This window comes from Nicotiana sylvestris, chromosome 9, assembly GCF_000393655.2.
Source record: "Nicotiana sylvestris chromosome 9, ASM39365v2, whole genome shotgun sequence".
In the NCBI taxonomy this organism is placed as follows: domain Eukaryota; kingdom Viridiplantae; phylum Streptophyta; class Magnoliopsida; order Solanales; family Solanaceae; genus Nicotiana; species Nicotiana sylvestris.
This window is the reverse complement of record NC_091065.1, coordinates 32,688,411-32,711,652: the sequence shown is the minus strand read 5'-3', so window position 1 is coordinate 32,711,652 and position 23,242 is coordinate 32,688,411.

Sequence of the window (23,242 nt, the reverse complement as noted above, 5' to 3'; positions counted from 1 at the left end):
CAGTGGACTGATCTAGACTGTTACCATGTTCTGGGATGAGAAGAGAGCTATTTTTTTATTTGGCAATATAGAAATGATTCCTCCACTGGACGAAATAGGGGGTTTCACCAATTTACAGTGGGATAGTCCAGGACTATTGGTGCTATAAAATCGCACCCCCGTGATTTTCTAAAGATGGTGGGTTTTAAGAAGAACGATGAATTGGTCTGCCTGAAGAAATCATACATCCCCTTTGAATTTCTATATGAGTGGTATGTGCATAGAAAATCATATCGCCTACATAATGAGGAGCTAGCCAACACTTCTTTGGGATAGGTAAATCGTCGGGTATATGTCTTTATAGTCTGTTTCTTGGGTTTGTTGATCTTTCCAATGCAAGGGGGAAGAATTCATACTCGATTAGCCATGGTCACTAGGACATTAATAGAGGGTATCGAGGGGCAGAAGTACACTATTATCCTGATGATCTTAGCTGAGATGTATCGTGATCTGGATCGGTGCAAGCATGGGTTCGGGCACTTTGAGGGTTGTAATCTCTTGCTAAAAGTTTGGCTACTGAAACACTTTCAAAGGGGTGATTATTGCCAAGGTCTTCTGCGAAGGCCACTGAATGGCTACATAGCCAGTCATCATCCAAAAAAAATGACATTCATTCCATACAGGTCTGCAATTCTTGGAAATGTTGTATGTTAGGTGCGTTTCTTCAGCAATCCGACAAACAAGTAAGCGCATTAGATGTTTGAATGGTTTCCTAGTAGTGAGTTCATCGTCAGATCCACAGGAACTACTCCTTAGTACTGATTCAGCTACGAGGCATCTACCCTTATGCTCCTATAAGGGTAATGAGGCAAGCTGGGAGGAAACAAGTCATACCTCGAGTTTCCAATATGGTTCAGTATAAAGCAGATTTTAAAGAATATATCATCTCAAGTTTGAAGCCCAACACATGTGGAACCAAAAGATCATCGTGGAGGGAGAGACTATCGAGCTGGACAAGTATCACGCCGGTCATATGTACTACTATCTCTCGTAGTTGGAGGATGAAATAGCCTGGGACGTCAAACTAGGGCTTAATCTGAAAGATAGGATCATAAATGAGGTGGTTGAGGCATAGGTGAAGTACAAGAGGCTACGAAAAAGGGTGTTCGAATCAAAAGCTAAACATCTAGAACATCATAAGGTGGATATGGAAGCGATCTGAGAATGGAAGGAAATTGCAAATAAGTCGATAGAGAGGTCAGAACATCTAGAGCTAGGACTGATGGATCTAGAGGGGAAGATGAGAAAGAGGCTTTGGGATTGTCAATGCATGGATCCATATGAAGGAGGTAAGTTGGAAATGGCGTAATTGATACTTGACATGTGCGATCTGGGAAACGATTGATGGAGTCAAGAAACCCAAACATGGAGAAGGTCCTCCAGGGACCAAGTAGGCTATGAGATAATGTTCTTTACTAGTTTCTAGACTAGATTAGATTTCGATGTAACAAGGATTAATGCCATTAGTGACTTTATAATTTTTATTTCGATTTAGTAAAAGATGGATTTGGCTTATTTTCGCATTAATGGAATGAGGTAAACATTGGCATGAATTTTCTCCAAGTCTATGTGTCTCTTAAGCTTACCTCAGGCATAATGAGGTCCCCAAATTAGGACACAAATTTACACATGACCTTATGTGATACTTGTTCAAATATTGCAAACACTCTTTTACTTAGTCTTAGTGACTTGGATACCTTTTGCTTTTTATTTCTTTTGATTACTCCCATTACCAAAGGTTGGTTCGTGCATTCTGGCATCATCAGCTTACCACACTAGATTTAGAGGTCCTCCACCTCATCCTCTACCTAGCGACTAAAAAAGCAAAGGCAAAGGCAAAGGGAATATGTAACCGAAAAAACAATGCTACTATGGCAGAAAATGTTGAAACCTCGGACTGAAGAAGTATACTAGGACAGAATGAGTTGGTCCAACATTTGGAACAAAAAAATCGATTCAGAAACCCTAGTAGAGATGAACTAGGGTAAAAGTCACAAGATACTGAATTAGACTAAGGAGAGATTATGAAAGTCAAAGCACAGAACGAAATAATGTAACGAGTGACACGAAAAAACCTAGAAACGAAGCAAAAGTATAAGAAAAATTGGGGCTTTAGCATAAATCGACTAGGGTCCAAACAATCTTAACATGAATCAGTCAGTAACACTTAAGAACAACGATTAAACACTCAAAAATCAGAAAGGCTTTGAGAAGGTGAGTTCAGTAAACCCTAGTTTTAGGAAAAATGGGAAATCAATTAAAAAACCATAAGACTTTCGTGAAAACATGTGAAATAGGTTCGATTCATCTCAGATATGGACAAATCTAAGAAGGTCAAAGGATAAAAATTAGGGTTTTCAGAAAGGCAACAAAGACGAGCATAGACTTAGGAATCCATGGACTTAAGACAAAAATGAGAAAGATCTTACTCAAGGTCGAGCCAAATGGCCTGAAATAGGCAAGAAAACCCAAAGGTATAAACAGACCTCCTAGGTCCCTTAAGAATCTCCTCAAGGATCCAAGTAATGGAGATACCATAGAAAGTAAGAGGCCAATATAGGCATGAGACGATAGAATATATCATAGAACGGAGGGCTAAGCTGGTGGCATCGCCTGAAGATTAGGGTTTAGGTAGAGAGCATTTGAGAGAGAAGGGAACAGGTGATGACGGGGTATGGTGGGGAAATGATTTAGGTTAGGGGGTCGTTTAGAGTTAAAAATGGTAAGAACCAATGTGGGCCGTTGATCTCAGAGATCAACGACCAAGATTAGAGGGGTCTAGGTCGGTTTAATTGAACGGGTATTTGGGTTTGGGTTTGGGTTGGACGGGTATGGGTAATTAGATTAGGCTAGGTTTAAAATTGGGTATTTTCTAGGGGCTAGATTTTAAATACCTGATTAATTTAGTAAAATAATTTTATAAAATAATTTATAAATGATAAAAAAGTTATTTGTACATAAGAATGCTTTAAAATACTTACTTAATATTGTAAAAATATGTAAAGTTATTTTCTGTATGGATAATATAATTTTACATATATATAGGCTATTGTTGCAAAAATATGCAATTCTAGCCTAAAAATACAAATGTGATTTGTAAAAAATTCAATTAAAATATTTAAGCATTATATGGGCATAAATGATGAATTTAGATGATTAAATATTCATAAAAAATAATATGAGAAATAATTATTGAATATTTGTATAACTAAAAATACAGAAATAAATTAGTTTAAGGCCTTTAAAATTATAAAAATACTTGTACATGTTTGTAATGCGTATACAATATTTTGAAAGTATGTATGTAGATCTAAATATATATGAAGGAAAAATTGGGTATCAACACTGTCACACCTCCTTTTTCCTACACCCCGGAAGGGTATAAGAGAGTTTTTCCAATTTAAGGACAACCGAAACGGGATTGTTTATTAAAGATTCAGAGTCGCCAGTTGGGATAGTTTATGGTGTCCCAAGTCACCGGTTCAAATCCAGAATCGAGGAAAGATTGACTCTATATTACAGTGCGCGAACCAGAAATCCGGGCAAGGAATTCTGTTAACCCGGGAGAAGGTGTTAGGCATTCCCGAGTGCTGTGGTTCTAGCACGGTCGCTCAACTGCTACAATTGGCCTATTATCTGATTTTAATACATGTTTTAGACTAGGGTATATTTTAACTTTCTAACCGCTTTTAATTATTTTAAGGAAAATTTCAACGTCATCTAAAACACGTCTTTGGATCACGCCACATGAAATGCACCCGCTGTCACACCTCCATTTTGCGCGCCCACCCCGAAGGATAAATGCGCGAGGGAGTTTTTCCAATTTAAGTGACAATATTCGAAATGGGATTATTTATTTAATTCAGAGTCGCCACTTGGGAAAGGTTTGGCTTTTGGTGTCCCAAGTCACCGGTTTATCTTGAATCCCAAATCGAGGAAATTTTCGACTTTCCAAATGAAGTCTGCGAACCAGAAATTCTAAGTAAGGAATTCTGTTGACCCGAGGGAAGGTGTTAGGCACCCACGGATCCCGTGGTTCTAGCACGGTCGCTTAAATTGTTATAATGGCTAAATATCTGATTTTAATACATGTTATGACTTGTGTGCTTTTATTAAGTGTGAACCGCTTTTATTATTATTATTTTTTATGGAATTGCAACGTCGTGAAAATGCATTTCTAACCACGTCACAATCAATGCGCCTGTGGTTGTTAATACATTTCGACTCCGTTGAGATTTGGATTTGGGTCACATAAATGCACACCCGAATTTAAGAATGTAATTTAATTAAATCGCGCCTAAAGAGTCTAACACGTTATTATCTTTCGGGAAGGTAGTGAAATTCCCTAAACAGTCCGTCCCGAGAAATCTAAATATTTATTACGACCAATTATTGAGGGCCCCGCAATTTGCATTTGTATTTGGCGAGGCTCGTCTCATTTTTTTGAAAGGATAAACCTACAATGACTACATTTTTTCTATTATGTTTGTCTCTAAAAATGAAAGAAGAAAATATACGCTAATTAAATTACATGCTTGGCCAGCTCCGGCCTCTTATTAATTATTACATTACAAAAGATGTTAACGGAAAATTGCACTCGAATTTGTAAGGCGGGGAATTATTTCGTACCTTATTCCATGAGCGAGCGTGCCTTTTAAAAAATATGCATACAAGATTGATAAAATGCTAAACTCACGCTAAACGTTCTCCAAGTTGAACTTAAACTAACTCGTTTTTAATGAGATTAATGGAATTAACTACTAGAGGATGTTATTAATGGGATTCAAACATTGTCCTATAAACTGCCTAATGGAATCCGATAGACTTAAAACTCAAATGATTAAAGCTATGTTGCATTTGGCAAGGTTAGAAGCAGTCTGCCCTATATGTACAAAATATGACTAGAGATGAAGTCTAATTATCGATATACTAACTACTTGTGCATTCCACAAATTACATAACTATATCATGTATACAACTAAACAACTATAGATCACAGTATGAAACAAACTAAGTTTCAATTAAGTACAAACTACCTAATGCATTTTTCATTGAGTCATAAACCCAAAAAAACTACACAAATCCACTAACATTTTATAAAACTACAAGTACAAAACCAAGTGATTAAACTCCTTCGCGCCTTTTATTTCATGCTCAACTCTACTGTTACATCAGTGTGAAATTCTAGTGTGTACCTGGATGTTGGACACAAGAAGGAAAGGGGGTCAGCAGGAACAGTAGTAGCACACACAACAACAACAATAGGTTTGGCAACACAGCAAAACCAGCACAACCAGGAACGACAGTAGCAGGAATTTCAGGAGCAGATTAAAACCAAGAGGAAAAAGCAGTAGCTTGAAGAACAGTGCTCGCAAAATCAGCAGACAAAAACAGGCTGCTAAATGAAGCCCAGCAGTGCAAAAAGATCACAGGCAGAGGCAATAAAACAGTAATTTCTGATTTTTGAACATTTGAGCAAAAAACCAACTGAAGCTCTTTGTTGTGAAACCTAGCCTTAGAGTAGCAACATTTTGGAAAATTTCTCTCAACTACATAGCCTATGTTTTGCTTTTAAGGCTCTTGGAACCTTTTTCAAATTCTGGACTCTTTTGTTCTCCAAATCCTTTTAGTTCAAACTATGCTCTTTCTTTCTTCTATCTTTTTTTTGGGTTCTGACCTCTTTTCTGGTTTTTAAAACTCTTGGTGTCTGACCTCCCCTAGAAAAGAAGAAACCCCCCCTCTTTTAGGTAGGCTGCCCATGGCTTAAAATAAACCTTATAGGCTGTCCTTTCCACTTAGGATTGTCTAGGCATGGGGTTTTCTTCTACTTTAATCTGCTGAAATTCAAAAATGCAGTGGATATCCTACTGTACAGCAGGTTCCACTACTATTGCCATGTGCATTTTTAGCTTTTTATCATCAAGCCCATGTTGTTACTGATTTCCAGCTGCTAAAGGTGCTTAACATATAATCAATCCCACTATTGGTCAATTAATTTCATTAGTTTAATTAATATTTTAGTACCTTACTGTCAGCTCACTTGCCTTTAAGCAATTCAGAACCTTTAAAACCCCAGAATACCCTTGAAACTCCTCTGATTTATTGTATTACCCTTAAGCTTAGAGGTTTGAGGTTATAGTCTATATAGACTTAACTCCTAAGACTGGTTTCAGGTTAGCTTACAGTTCTACAGCTACAACCAATTCCTTCATTTATTGATTCACACTCAATCAAACAGGGAAGTTACTCTAATGATATGAGTAGGTCATATTGGGAACCAATCCTGACCAAATCAAAGCCCAAGGATCAGACAGGCAGCTGAGAAGGTAAACAAGGATCACAAATATACTGAAACCAACTCATTGATACGAGTCCTTAACACAAAGAATATGAGTCATGCTAGAAATCCTACTGGAAAGGGCAGACTCATGTTTTTTCTAGTTTTTCACGTGAGTTTAGTTGACGACACTTACTTAATTGACCATATGAGCTACAACAAATAGCTAACAACCAATAAAATATATCAAACAGGTCATTGGATGGCTTTCAGTGACTTCAGATGTAACATGGGATTTCAAACACGACTTTAACTATCCTATGATTCAAAATATCTTGGACATATAATTCACTGTAAGTACAAGTAACAAGTATTCAGAAGAAAAATGACTACATGAAGGGTCTTTATGAAGACAGACAGAATCGAAAGAAGATAACATACAAAAATCAAACAAACTAACTAATCATACAAGCAAATACAAATACAAACAAAAGCAAAAGGGAAAGAAACTTATCTCGGAAGATCAAGAATAAAATGAACCAGGCCTGAACTGGACTCGACCTCTTTTGAGGTCGAATGGACCTTAATCGAAGTGTTCTCAACTGAGAACACCTCGATTAAGGTCTATTAAACCTCAACCCTTCACTTAACTGGACAAAACCCCAGGTTTTGGATTTCTAGGGTTCTCGGGGCTCAGATTTGAGGTGCGAGCTTTTCTGGTTAGATTCGAACCAAACCAAGCTTGGTTTGGTCACGAGGGGGGGTCAGGGGAGTAACTGGTACGGATTTGGGGTGGTTTGGCATAGGTTGGGGTTTGGCTCGAATCTTCCAATGAAGATTCGAGACGATGGGGGAAGGTTTGAGACCAACGATTTGCATATCCGTGTCCAGGGGGTCGAGGTGCACTAGGGGTGTTAATCTGGTGGTCACCGGCATTGTTGCCGCCTGGTTTATGGTGAGGGAAAGGAGGGGCGGTGCTAGGGTTCTTGAGGGTGTTTGGGAAAGAGACGATTATGGGGGAGGGGGTCTGGCTTAGGGGGCGTGGGTGTAAGGGACTGGGTTTATATAGTTAGGGGGAAACTTAATCTAGGCCGTTAGATCATCAAAAATAAATGGCCTGGATTGATCAGCTTAAATGGAAACGACGCCGTATGGGTTAAGTGAGACCGGTGGGTCTCTGGATGAGACGGGTCGGGTTAAAACGTGGGTATGGAGATGTGATCTTGGCCGTTGATCATTCTGAGATCAACGGCCCATTTCAAGCATGATCAAAACGACGTTGTCTGGACATCCCTGAGGTCAGCTGATCTGGACCGGGCAAGACAATGCTTTGGGCCCGATTTGGGTCCAATTTGAACGGCCCAATTCCAATTTCAAACTTATTTCTTTTCTTTTTCTATTTCTAATTAAAATCCGAATTTACAAAAAATCCTAAAAATAAAAATATAAAAATATAAAATTAAATTATATCACAAGACATTCATTGATTCTTTAGTAATAATTAACACACAATATCATACAAAAATAAACCTTTAAACGATAGAATGACAAAAATACCAAAGATAATATTTTTTTTGTGATTTTTTATTCATTCAAAACCAAATACGATTTAATTAATTCCTAATAGTAGAACAAAATCCTAAATTTACACGTGACATATATTTTTGTATTTTTAATTGATAAAACTAAACAATCACAGATAAAAACTACAAATAACTATCAAAATGCCATGCATATTGACAAAATTATATACCAAGACAATTTATTATTATTTTTTTTTTCAATTTCTTGTCGTGTAAACAAAAATCACGTGCTCACACCCGCAGTCCGAGACATATTTTATTTAATATTGTTAGGATTTGGGTCACATAAATGCGCACCCGAGTTTAGGAAGATAAATTATTAAAACAACGCGCCTAAAGCAACTACGCGTTTGCAACTTTGTGAGGGCCATGAAAATTCGCTAAATGGCACGCTTCGATCTCTAAGGATAAGCAAGATTAATTAAAATGATGGTCATGCAATTGTCATTTTTGTTTGGCATGGCGCACCTCAATTCTAAAAAAAAGAGAGTTCAAGCTAAATGTTTAATGGCCATAAATTATTTATGTTATTGAATATGGCTCGCCTCAACTAGTTAATAGTCTAATTAATTAACACTAAGTGTAGCTAAAGGTTCCATTTAAACAAACTAAGATGGCTTATACGAGGGAAAACTAATCCATTACATAAAAGGGCTTGAGCTAATACAAGAGGACTCATAGTCCAACAAAAGAAACGGCCTAGATCTCGTTCAAAGGAAATTTCAGAATTGGGCCTCATAATTGAACACAAATTCGGAGCCCTGCAGCTGAGAAGTGAAGTCTCAGGATCTAATCCCTGAGTAACCCAAATTGCACTGATTAATCATGAAAGATCCAATTATTAATGAAGCATGCCACTGATTTTAAACACAAAACAAGATTCCGCTTTGACAACTAACTAACATGCAACTTTAAATCTTTAACTCTTCAAATTAATCTTCAGACCTATGTTGGAGGGAAACATCAACGAATTCTGGAAAATTGGCACTTAACAGCCGGAGAATCACAGTACCCATTATTAAATATTGAACCATCAATTAAACTTAGACTAAATGCCACTTCAAACTTAAGCTAATGAATACTCCAAGCCATCAAAAGGCAAGTTTTGACAACTAAAATGGGAAAGCAGAACGTGAATTAATTGTGTCTGACCCAAAATTCGAATTAATGGATTTGAACCATGGCCAAGCCAAATAACTTCAACTAATCAACTAAAATCTTTATTTCTTAATCACATCAACACATTTAAAAGTCCAAACGGTCCTAAGTCATTACATTCAAGCTCCAAGTCTTAAAATGAAATATAACATTGACCATATAGACAACTACTCATGATAACTACATCAGAGAACATGTGGAGAGACTATAGGGAAATCCAATAAGCATTTGATCAAAGAAACATGTAGCCACTTCAACTTGGTTGCATAACCTTCAGCTCTACATTTCATTCATGATTCAGGAGTCATTACATACCTGGAAATGAAGAAAGAAATAAGAGACCAAGGAGTTAATCAACAGCAGCAATACAGTCAGCCCAGAAACAACAAAGAGGAGGTATCAAATGTCATTTTGAATCAATCTGAAACTCCAGATTTGATTAGGACTCCAAACACAAAACTCAATCCAGAATTGGTTTGCAGAAAAACAACCAAATTCAACTCATTCTAAGCCTCAGACAAATCAAAAAATGTTTCAGCACTTGGAAAACTTCAGAAATCAAAGAAAAAGGAGAAAATTTCAATAGAACAGTGAAAACTTTTAGTCGTCTACCTTTTTTCTGGATTTTTTCTTCCCCCCCCCCCCTTTTTATTTTCAGCAAAGTGATCCCTTTATACAAGGTGCTAGGGCAACAGATATAAGTTTCAACTTTTGCTCTTTTACCCTTCTCCAATTTTCAGTTTTGCTACTTAATCCCTGAATTTTTGGCTTGTTTGCCAAGTAAGCTTGTTTTTCAGCTTCCAGGAAACTTCCTAAGTCTGCTACTAACAGATTCCCTTCTCCAATTACCTAAACTACCCTTTTAAACCTAGGTTATTTACCCTTTAGCTCATGGGTCAAAGTGACCCAATGGCTTGGCTGAATAAACATGTTGCCCTTTCCTTTTAAATGGGTCAGAGACCTAAAGCCCAAACCAATAATTGACCCAACAAAATTCTGTATACCTTTGGAAAATAGCATGACACAAACACTGGAACGACTTCCCTAATCAACAAACTAACTAAACTACTGATTAATTCATACATACATGCAGGGAATTAATTAAGTTGTCAAAACAAACTAATCAAATTGGACTAAGAGGTTAAACCAGATAACAATCAACAACTTAGCCATACTTAACAAACTAAAGAAATTAGTGAAACAAACTAGGAAAATAAAGCCAACAAGGAATAGAGCCACACAAATTAACTTTCAACCAGAAGTGTTGGTCACACTTTACTTGAATTGACCAGAGAAAAAGAAAGGAAAAACAGAAAGATAGGCGAGGAAGAATGACAATTAAAGTGACACCAATATGAACAAAATCGGAAAGAAACACCTACCGACCAAAAGCTCGAACCCGGGACTCGACCCACTAATTTCATCTCCAAATAAAGTTAATCGCTTGTTCTTTGTCAAGAACAAACAAGCAACGTCATTTTGAGACCAAATTGCCTCTGAATATTAAGAAATTGCTGGAGGAAGGTCCTGTCATGAATAAATCGACTTGGCTTCTAGAACTCAAAACCCTAGATTTAAGATTCGAACGATTTTGGGGTATTTGAGAGAAAATGTATGTGGATTTGAGATGAGGGGAACGAGGTGGTTATAGGGTGTGATTTTGGGAGAGATTGGAGGTGGCGCCACTAGGCTACTAGGAGGTGGGAATGGGGGCGGCTAGGGTTTGGGGAATTAGTCTCTGAAGGAGGAAGACGGGAATGGGGGAAAGATGGAATGGGGGGGGGGGTGGATGCAATTCGGACACTCTTATACTAACCCCCACCCCAGTTCCTGTCCGTTAGATCATAAAACATAAATGGCTGAGATTAATTTAGGGGGAAACGGGGTCGTTTGGAGTTAATGGAGATGACTGGAACCGGGTAAGGGGATTGGGCCGGTTAGGTAGGGTGTTTGGATGGGTATTTGATTGGGCTAGGGTCAATTTCGGCCCAAAACCTATCTCTCTAATTCCTTTTTCTTTCTTTTTTCTTCAAAATTAATTCTTTTTTCTTTTCTTCTTTTTTTCCAAAAAATTAAAACTAAAATCCTAAATTAAGTTATAAAACCAAATTAACTTATCAAAAATACTAACTAATCTTTTTATAAAATAACTTAATTAATCCTAAAATGTTAAATTAAATCTTAAATGCAAACACACACATTTTTTGTGTTTTTCATTAATTAAATAAAATAAACGTGCACAGACAAATGCAAACAATTGACAGAAAAATGCCACAAAAATCCACAAAATTGCAAACAATGGGAAAAGTTATTTTGTTTTGAATTTGTGGGAGTAATTCATATAGTGTAAAAATCACGTGCTCACAGCTGCCCCTCTTTGCTCGGAAACATGAAGAGTTTTCGTGCAAAGATAAAGTGAGCGGATATGAGCGATTTTTGCCTGCTTGAATACTCCGTGGGAAGCATTTTTGAAAGATTTGATTGCACCCTGCTTCCGAGGTTGCATACATATCCTTGGCTATAAAGGAATCAAGTCAGTGTAGTTCGGGAATGTTTGGTAGCTGGGGCTACCATGAAGCTGTGATTTCACTATTACTGCTGCTGCTGCTACTGCTTACTAAACCCCTTATTACACCATGTCAAAATAAAAAGAAGCTAGACTAGACTATGATCTATGCATTACAAAAATCCTATCTATATCTTCAAACTTGCTCTTGTAGTTCTTGTTGCCTTGTTGACTTGTATTCTCCCGGTGAAGTCCCTATTTGAATTGTAATATGATATGCTTTCCCTTTTCTCCAGGTGGACGCCTGTTTGCTGAACTTTGAACTGTATTCCCGTGCTCTCCAGGTGGGCGCTTGACTACCGAACTTGAATTGTATTCCCGTGCTCTCCAGGTGGGCTCCTGACTGCTGAACTTGAATTGTATTTCCGTGCTCTCCAGGTGGGCTCCTACCTGCTGAACTTGAATTGTATTTCCGTGCTCTCTAGGTGGGCGCCTGACTGCTGAACTTGAATTGTATTCCCGTGCTCTCCAGGTGGGCGCCTGTCTGCTGAACTTGAAATGTATTCCTGTGCTCTCCAGGTGGGTGCCTGACTGCTGAACTTGAATTGTATTCCTGTGCTCTCCAGGTGGGTGCCTGACTGCTGAACTTGAATTGTATTCCCGTGCTCTCCCGGTGGGCTCCTGACTGCTGAACTTGAATTGATTCCCCTTTTCCTCCAAGTGAGTACCTGATTTCAACAAAAATAGACAAAACAAAGAATTTTTTTTTCCCCAGTTTGGTAGCTGGACACATATGTGAGTGTTAAACTGAATCATATTACCAAATATTACTAAGAATTTGAAAGGTAGATCCCATTATCTGGGAGGGTCCTGACAACTCCTAGTTAAATGACAGTTTTAAATCTAAATTATATCTCCTAAAGTTATATCTTATGCTAAATCTTGCTATCCAAGGTAGTTTTAAAACTACATCCTATTATCCAGGAAGGTCCTGGAAATCAAAAGTCACGCTTTATCTGAAAAGTGACTATTTTACGGCTAAATTATATTACCCTACACCAGAACTTACGCTAAATTTTGTTATCCAATGGAAATTTTAAATCTAGGTCCCATTATTCAGGAGGGTCCTGACAACTCTCAATTAAATCATATCTTAAATATGCCAATTTTGAAACCAACTTATATTCCTTGGGGGTACATCTATGCTAGATTTTGCTACTCATGATTGTTTTGATTTTTAAACTAGGTCCCATTTTCCAGAAGGGTCCTGAGAATTTATGGTCAAACCTGTTTGGTGCTTGCCTTTCCTTACGGAGGGTTTTTCCGAAACAACAAAACTTTCTGCCCCTGTTTCAATCAAAGAAAAATCTTGTCAGTTTAAAATGTGGTGGTTATTTGATGGCATTCTTGCTGAAGGTCTCTCCGCTGCCGTGCTTTTTTTTGATTGGCTTCCCCAGACTGGCCCTGAACCACTTGACTTTCTAACTGACTTTCAACACACACGACCTCGGATGACCCGAGTGTTCTATACCCGAACCGTTGTTTTACACCTCTAACCCCTTTAACTGAACATCTGCATCTCCCATGAAATTACTAAATCATTCTGCCGATGGAACTTTTGCTGGCACTTTATATCCCACTTTACATCATACTATCTTTGGTATGTTCTGGCCACACTGTGCTTTGCAATTTTGAAGTTGGTTGTGAGCTTTGAAATCCTTTCTTATTTGCTTGACCAAGACTAACATTGAAACATCTTAGAGAAACGAAACCCAAAAGAGCTGAAATGCAATGACCCTGAGAGTTAAGGATAAAGAAAATCCAAAACTGGATGACTTGCTAAAAAGAAAAAGGAAAAGAGACTTATCTGAGTGGAACAACTGGTACAAATGATCATGATATGTATTTCGGATTAATCGGCCCAATCTGTCTAACCACTCAACTTTCAGTTGCCATACTTTGTTGCCCCGGAGTTTACATAACCTGATTTCTTCACCAAAACCTTAACCTTGTTCGGCTTGCGGTGCCCTGAAGGGTTTTCACCAACAAGCCTCTCTCATTTGTTCATCTCTCAACTCACTTTCACCTTACGGTGCCCGTGAGGGTTTTCACCAATAACACTCTCTCATTTTTGATTTCTCTTAGCTCCCGTCGCCTTATGGTGCCCGTGAGGGTTTTCACCAATAAGACTCTCTTATTTTCATTATTTTTCCTGCTTGGACCAGAGTGTTACCCCTGATATGAACCACCACCACTTGCCTGACTTAGCATTTTTCGAAGATTGATCGGAAGGTCTTTATTTGGACCGTAATGTGGGCTTTGGATAGGGTTAGAAAGAATAGGTATCAAAGGCTCAAAACAGTTCAAATGAGTTCAAAATTACAACTTTTGGAATCAGATTTCTTGCAACAACCACAACTTCTGCCCTAGTTTCTTTGCTTGGGGGACTTTTGGGATTTTATTTGGAATGGACCGAACCGTGAGGCTGCCTACATATCCTTAAGAGGAATCAGGTCAAACGTAGTTCATGTCGTAGAAATTATTTTGTTGTTGTGATTTTCTTTTCTGTTCTTCCTCTTTCTCTTCTTTCTTTTCTTTCTTCCTTTTCTCTTTTTGTTGTTTTGTTGTTTTGTTGTTGTGTTTTTTTTCCTTTTCTCTTTTCATTCTTTTATTTTCTCTTTTTCCTTTACTCATCTTTCGCACTTGCGCTTCTGATCTTTGCTCCTGATTCCAAAAGAGGGGTATGAAAGGAAATAAATAAGGCTCAAGGGGATAACAAAAGATAAAGTGTTTAGATAGCAGAACAAAATGCCTTCGTCATTCCAATCTTCAAAATATGCCAAGTACAAATAAATACAATTTAAACAAAGAAATCATACATAATATCTCTTGACCGCATCAGAATTGATGGTCATTTCTACACATTTGCCTTCTATATTTGTTAAATACAAAGCACCATTGGACAACACTCTTGTTATGACGAACGGCCCCAGCCAGTTTGGGGCGAACTTGCCTTTTGCTTCAGCCTAATGAGGAAGAATGCGTTTCAATACTAACTGACCTACTTCAAACTTCCGTTGACGCACCTTCTTGTTATATGCTCTTTGTCATTCTCTAGTGATACAACTGACCATGACAAACTACTGCCAATCTCTTCTCATCAATTAAACTCAACTGTTCCAAGCGAGTTTTGACCCACTCATCGTCATCAATTTCGGCCTCAGCGACAATCTGAAGGGACACGATTTCAACTTCCGTAGGTATCACCGCCTCAGTGCCATATACCAACAAATAAGGAGTTTCCCCTACTGAAGTACGAATAGTAGTGCGATAACCCAGCAATGCAAAAGGCAGCTTTTTATGCCACTATCTAGAACCCTCCACCATTTTCCGAAGTATCTTATTTATATTCTTGTTGGCTGCCTCGACTGCTCCATTTGCCTTGGGGCAATATGGGGTGGAATTGCGATGCGTACTTAAACTGTTGACATACCTATTTCATCAAATGACTGTTGAGATTAGCACCATTATCTGTAATGATCACCTTTGGTATCCCAAACCGACAAATGATATTTGAGTGCACAAAATCAACCATCGCTTTCTTGGTTACAGACTTGAACGTTTTAGCCTCTACCCACTTGGTGAAATAGTCGATGGCCATTAGAATGAACCCGTGCCCATTTGATGTTGATGGCTCAATTGGCCCAATGACATCCATGCCCCACGCAACAAAAGGTCATGGTGTAGACATTGTGTGCAATTCATATGGTGGAGAATGAATCAAATCTCCGTACACCTGGCACTGATGACATTTGCGCACAAAACTGATACAATCTCGCTCCATAGTGAGCCAATAATAACCTGCTCGGAGAATCTTCTTTGCCAGCATGTACCCACTCATGTGTGATCCACAGACTCCAGAATGTACTTCGGTCATGATAGTTGTGGCCTGTCTAGCATCTACGCATCTTAACAATCCAAGATCTGGAGTTCTATTGTACAAAACTCCTCCACTGAAGAAAAATCCGGTCGCCAACCACCGAATTGTTCTCTTTTGATCACCTGTGGCTTGTACCGGATACACCCCCATCCTGATATATTCCTTGATATCATGAAACCAAGGCTCACCATCAAGTTCTTCTTCCACCACATTACAGTAAGCATGTTGATCATGGACCTAAATATGCAAAGGGTCCATATAAGCCTTATCTGGGTGATATAACATTGACGCCAGAGTAGCCAAAGTATCGACAACCTCATTATAGATCCTTGGAATATGCCTAAACTCTACCTATCGAAACCGCTGACAAAGATCATGCAAACATTGCCGGTACGGTATGAGTTTTAAATCCCGTGTTTACCATTCCCCTTAGATCTGGTTTACTAGAAGGTTCGAGTCTCCTAAGACCAAGACTTCCTGGACACACATGTCTGCAGCTAACCTCAAGCCCAAAATGCATGCCACGTACTCAGTCATGTTGTTAGTACAGTAGAAACAAAGCTGAGCCGTAACAGGGTAGTGATGTTCTGTTTCAGAAATCAATACAGCTCCTATCCCAACGCCTTTCATGTTAGCAGCTCCATCAAAGAAAAGTTTCCAACCTGGCTCTCCAGCTTGTTCCAAATCATCAATGTGCATTACCTCTTCATCAGGGAAGTAAGTATTCAAAGGCTCATATTCTTCATCCACTGGGTTCTCAACCAAATGGTCGGCCAATGCCTGGGCTTTCATCACAATCCGGGTCACATAGACGATGTCAAATTCTGTGAGAAAAATCTGCCACTTTGCGAGCCTCCCTGTGGGCATAGACTTCTGAAAGATATGCTTTAATGGATCCAAACGAGAGATGAGGTAAGTAGTGTAAGATGACAAATAATGCTTAAACTTCTGTGCTACCCAAGTTAGGGCGCAACATGTCCTCTCAAGGTGAGTGTACTTAACCTCATAAGATGTGAACTTCTTGCTGAGATAATAGATAGCCTGCTCTTTCCTGCCGGTGATATCATGCTGACCCAACACACAACCAAATGAATTGTCCAAGACCATCAAATACAGAATCAAAGGTCTCCCGGGTTCTGGTGGCACCAACACGGGTGGGTTTGACAAGTACCCCTTTATCTTATCAAATGCTTATTGACACTCATCTATCCATTTGACTGCATCATCCTTCTTCAACAGTTTGAAGATAGGCTCACAAGTTGTCGTAAGCTGAGCAATAAACCTGCTGATATAATTCAACCTCCCTAATAAACTCATCACCTCAGTTTTGTTCCTTGGGGGTGGCAACTCTTGGATAACTTTGATCTTTGACGGGTCTAATTCGATACCTCGAAGGTTGACTATGAATCCCAACAATTTTCCAGATGGCACACCAAATGCGCATTTTGTAGGATTGAGCTTAAGATTGTACATGCAAAGCCTTTGGAAGAATTTTCTCAAATCTATGAGATGATCAGACTACTTTCTAGACTTTATAATTACATCATCCACATATACCTCGATCTCCTTGTGTATCATGTCGTGAAATATGGTCGTCATCACCCTCATGTAAGTTGCCCTAGCATTTTTCAAACCGAATGGCATGACCCGATAACAGTACGTACCCCATAATATAATGAATGCCGTCTTTTCTGCATCTTCCTCATCCATTAAGATCTGATGATAGCCCGTATAGCAATCTACAAAAGACCCAATCTCATATTTGGCGCAATTGTCAATCAGAATGTGGATATTTGGCAGTGGGAAGTTGTCATTGGGACTTGCCTTGTTGAGATCACGGTAATCAATACACACCCTGGTCTTGCCATCCTTTTTTTGCACAGGTACTACGTTAGCTAACCAAGTGGGATACCGAGTGACTCGAATGACCTTTGCATCAAACTGCTTGGTAACCTCTTCTTTGATCTTCATACTCATATCAGTTTTAAATTTCCTCAGCTTCTACTTGACAGGAGGGAATTCCGGGTCAGTGCGCAATTTGTGAACCACCAAGTTAGTTCTTAAACCCGGCATGTCTTCATATGACCAAGCAAAGACGTCTTTGTACTCAAGTAACGCTTTAATTATCTCCTCCCTGAGTTGAGGTTCAAGATGGACACTTATCTTAGTTTCTCTGATATTATCTGGGTCCTAAATTGATTGCTTCTGTATTACTCAGGTTAGGCTTGGGTTTTTCTTCAAAATGGCTTAATTCTTTACTAATCTCTTCAAAGGCCTCATCCTCGTCGTATTCCGATTCATCATCACACTCTATTTCTTGAATTACTATTTCAGAATTAGATTGGCTTTTAAGACTGGGTCGAAGATTCCTCATGCATGTCATGTTATTGAAACCAACATAAAAAGAACCATACAAGGAAGAAAAGAAAACAAAAATAAAACTGTCAGGAATGAGGAAAAAGGGAAATTGCATTTCATTGAAATTAAAAGATAACAAGGTTTATCCATCCAAACGGACGAAACATAGAATCTGAATTACAACCCTGGAATAATCCAGATAAACTGAAAGAAAATCAAAGCAAACTACCAAAACTCCTTCCTGGTGGGGAGAGGAGTAGCTCCCAATTGTTAATCTTTGCACTGGGCCCAACAAATTGCACATCCGCCTTGCTAGAACCCTCTCCAGCTTCCACCATGTTCACCTCGTCGAATAATTTCTCAAACCTTTCATGCAACTCCTTATCAAGACCAACCACAGAATTTTGAACTGTTGTTCCTGGACGTTTCTTGGTGCCGGGCCTGACAAATGATCTGGAGAGACATGAGATGGGCTTTGGGAGGACACGTGCCCTCTGTTTCAACTTTCTGGCTCTTTTTATGTCTGCAACTGTGGGCTTGAACCCCAATCCAAATGTATCTAAGTTTTTAGGGAGGGTTACTGGTTGTACGATACCTTGTAGAGATGCACCCAAACCTTTGCCCGTTACAAAACCATTTTTCAACATTTTAACGGCTACTATGACTGATGCAACAGCTACCCTCGGAGTTGGAACGCACTTCCCTTCTAGAATTTTCTCTACCGATACTGTGTCAAAAACCTGATAAACCTATGGCCCCTTGTCGTCTTCAAACTCTATGAACGGAACAATGGCATCACTAAGAACACACAAATTGTCTTCACCGTGCACAACAATTTCCTGTCTATTCCATTCAAATTTGACCATTTGGTACAGAGTAGACGGGACCGCTTTGGCAGCATTAATCCAGGGTTGACCTAACAGCAGATTGTAAGAAACAGCCACATCGAGCACCTGGAACTCCATGGTAAATTCAACTGCCCCTATTGTAAGCTGAAACACTATATCCCCGACTGAATCTTTCCCTCCACCGTCGAATCCCCGAACGCAGATACTATTTTTGTGAATTCTTTCATCATCCACCTTTAACTCGTTCAGAGTGGAGAGAGGGCAAATGTTCGCACTAGAACCATTGTCAACCAGTACTTGAGTAATCACGGAATTTTCGCATTTTACCGTAAGATAGAGGGCTCTATTGTGCTCAGTACCCTCCACGGGCAACTCATCAGCAGAAAAAGTGACTCTGTTTACCTCAAATATCTTGTTAGCTATCCTTTCCAAATGGTTTACTGAGATTTTGTCAGGAACATGGGCCTTATTCAGGATCTTCATCAAAGCCCGACGGTGCTCGTCTGAATGGATCAATAATGACAATAGTGAAATCTGAGTCGGTGTCTTCCTCAACTGCTCCATAATGGAATAGTCATGCACTTTCATCTTTCTCAAAAATTCCTCTGCTTCTTCCTCGGTCACAACTTTCTTCACTAGCACCGGGTTATCTTTGGAGATCTTAGCTTTTCTCAACTCTTCGGGGGCAAAGCATCTCCCCGATCGAGTCAAACCATAGGTCTCACAAACTTCTTCTTTAACCTCTTTCCCCTTGTAAGTCACTGTCACTCGTTCATAATTCCACGGGACCGCCTTGCTGTTGACTATCGGTAATTGAGTTACCGGCTTGATTATGACAGGATCTGTGCGGGCACCCTCCACAATTACAACAGGCTTGTTCGCCACTCCTGGCACAACCACTTTTGTTCTTTCTTATTTTACTGCCACATCACTTGGGGTCCCCTTCTTGACTACTGCAGATGGTTCACTGTTTGCCCCGCTCAACCTGATCACTGATTTCTCACTTGTTGGCTCTTCAACTGGTCTGACTTCACTGAACTGAATCATCATGATGGTCTATGAAGGCTTCTTAGGCTCCCCTCCCCTATGTACTATCTCGATCATATTTGTCTTATGATGGGCCGACAACGGATTCTGGTTGATATTGGGCGCTTTCGGAGCTTGGACCTCAATCCGATTAGTATCAATGAGCTCTTAAATAGATGTTTTCAATTGCCATCACTTCTCTGTGTCGTGTCCTAGAGCACCAAAACAATATTCGCAACTCATAGAGTGATCAAGATTCCTCGGGGAGGGTTTAGTAGTTTTGGCTCGATTGGACTCATCATACCCAATTGTCTCAACCTGTGGAACAAACTGGTATAGGATTCTCCCAATAGAGTGAATGTTTTCTTCTTTTGCAACCTCTCATTCTTAAATGCTTGGCTAGTCCGGAAACCAGATCCAAGAGGGTTTCGGTAGGCTCTTGGGGGTGGATAGGCATTTTGTGGAGCTGAGTATGTATTTTGTGGGATTGGTGCACGCCATTGTGCGTGGGCTGGAGGTTGGCTGTATGTTTGGGCATGGTGGACAGAAAAATGGGGGTCTGGTGGTGGGTAGTAGTGTTGAGGTAGATTATATGGGGTATGAGAGTAGGTTTGGTGGTGGGGACGAGGCTGATGATAGTGGTGAGGTGAATCCCTGGGTCCGAACCAAGCTCCTGAATCAATCGTTGCTACATCCTCTTTCTTCTTCTTTCCAATTACTCCCCCAGTTCCACTTTGAATGGCCTGGGTGGTTGCCTTAATAGCCGAATAATTCATGATTTTGTTTGTCTTGAGCCCTTCTTCTACCATACCGCCCATCTTTACCACTTCATTGAAGGACTTGCCTATAGTTGATACCAGATGATCGTAATAAGTAGGTTCTAAGGCCTGCAGAAAATAATCCACCATTTCACTTCCTTTCATTGGAGGGTCAACCCTTGCTGCCTGTTCTCTCCACCTAAAACCATACTCCCTGAAACTCTCATTGTGCTTTTTCTCAAGTTTCATCAAAGACAGACGATCCAGAATAATCTCGAGTTTGTACTGGAAGTGACAAGCAAATGTCTGGGCTAGATCATCCCATGTGTACCATCTTCCGTGATCCTGCCGAGTGTACCACTCCAGAGCCGAACCACTGAGACTTTGACTGAAATATGCCATTAGCAACTCATCTTTCCCGCCAGCTCCCCTCATTTATCTACAAAAACCTCTCAGATGCGCTACTGGATCACCGTGCCCATCATACAAGTCAAACTTGGGCATCTTAAACCCTGCCGACAATTGCACATCTGGAAATAGACATACATTTTTGTAAGCCACACTTACCTGACCTCCCAACCCCCGCATGTCTCTGAATGACTGTTCCAGGCTTTTAACTTTCCTAAACATCTCCTCCTGTTCGGGATTTTTAGATGGTTTTTTGGTTTCTGCAGGGAGGTCAAAATGAGGAGTGTAGGAATAGGGTTCGGGAACCTTGAAAGTGGCTCCGGGGAGTAATACTGGTTGTCGTGAGTCTGGAACAGAGGCTCACTAGAGGATCGTGCCACAAAAACAGGAGTGACTGGTGGATGAGGGTACGAGACTTGTTTGGGTGGTGGAGCTTGTGATGTATGGGAAGTGGTGTCGTGGCATTGTTGGTATAGGGGAAAGGCCGGAGATGAGTTCACAGTGGGAGGTTCCTGTGGCTGAGCCAATGGCGGGATAAAAGCAGGGTTGGCGGGGTAAACTGGCGGTGGGTGCCCTTTTGCCCATGCTTGGTACATTTCAGCCATCTCCTGCTTCAGCTTATACAACTCATCTTTTAGATTAACCTCCGATTCTTCCACCTCTTTTGACAGATCGACAATACTTGCCTCAAGTTCCTGATTGGCCACGATCAATTTATTTTTGGACCGGGTGTTGTAGGAGTGAGTTGCCAGAATGCCAATCAAATTAACCACCTGCCTGAACTATAATTTCATCAATAACAAACTTGTTAGCGATTAGGGCTTTAACAGATAAGCAACCGCACATTTGAGGAGTGAATGCACCTAAGCAGTTAACCGTTTCTATTATGCATTTGATCGGCTGCTTGCGTCATCCCGACTTTTCCTTATTTCCATTTGCAACTTCTCTTTTCTCCCTCTTTTTTCTCTTTTTCATTCTTATTTTTCCTCTCTCTTTTTTTTCTTCTTTTCTTCTTTTTTTTTCTTTTGGTTATGATCGAATCCTATAGAGATTGCCTACATATCATGACCCCGCATGAATCAGACCGAGCGTAGTTCTTGAAGATCATGAATAAAGTAAATAAACTAACTTTTTTTTTTGAATTTTTTATTTTATTTTTTCAAAAGAAAGACTTATAAAGAAGAAAGAGAATTTTTTTGGATTTTGATTTTTCTTCAGCATTTTTGCAAAAAAAGACTTCTAAAGAAGAAAGATTTTTTTTTGAATATTTTTTCTGGAATTTCAAAAGAAAAACTTCTAAAGAAGAAAGAAAATATTTTTGGAATTTTATTTTGAATTTTTGAAAGAAATGCTTCTAAAAAAAGAAAATATTTTTGAATTTTGAATTTTCTTTTCAATTTTGAAAGAAGAATGAAAATATTAATGGATTTTTGGAAGAAATTAAAAGAAAATATTTTTGTATATTTTTTTTAAAAACAATTAGGGTCTAAAAGAAAGGCTTTCTAAAGAAGCAAGTAATGGAAAATATTTTTGGATTTTTTGAAATTGGGGTCTAAAAAAAGACTTTTCTAGAGAGGAAGTAAAGGAAAATATTTTTGGATTTTTTGAAAATTATGGGCCGGAACCGATGAGGTTTGCCTACGTATCTCACATCCGGTGAGAACCAGACCTGCGTAGTTCGCCAACTTTGACACATTTGAAAAGGACACAGTGTCTGACTCTTTTGAAATAACTCTCTTTTTTGAAAGATTTTGGCAGAGTTTTGGGATGTTTTCAGATATCGGGTTTTTCTTTAGAACCAGGCTTTATTTCCTTCCCTACATCACTCTTGATTTTTCTTTTTGCTTTATTTTCCCTAGCCGGTCAACATGTAAGCCGAAACAAATAAATATGCACATAGCACATATAGTGTATCAGGATGGTCTGTTTTCTTTTTGGGCACACCTGTCCTAGACAGACTCAACCCCTGTATCGAGTCCCCTAAGTCAAATGCACATGATGCAAACAAACGTTCATACTAGGGATCCAACATGAATTTGTGTTTTTCTAGGTTTAAATCCTGGGGTTTTTGGTCTAGACTTGGGGTACCCGAGCGGACAACTGGGGTCGAAGAGGGGGAAACGTACCGGAAGCACTAAAGTCTATCCGGCCTTGTTGCTTTCCCAGCCTCGATCTATTTGGTATAATTTCTATAGAAAAAGTGGGCCACGCGAAAGTGTGCACCATTTTCAGAAGCTCAGAGGGATGTTGTAAGAAGACATTTAAATACAGTTCAAATAATATCAAAGCGGTAAATGACAATTAGCACATTAAGTCTACAAAATACAGTAATATCAGCAAA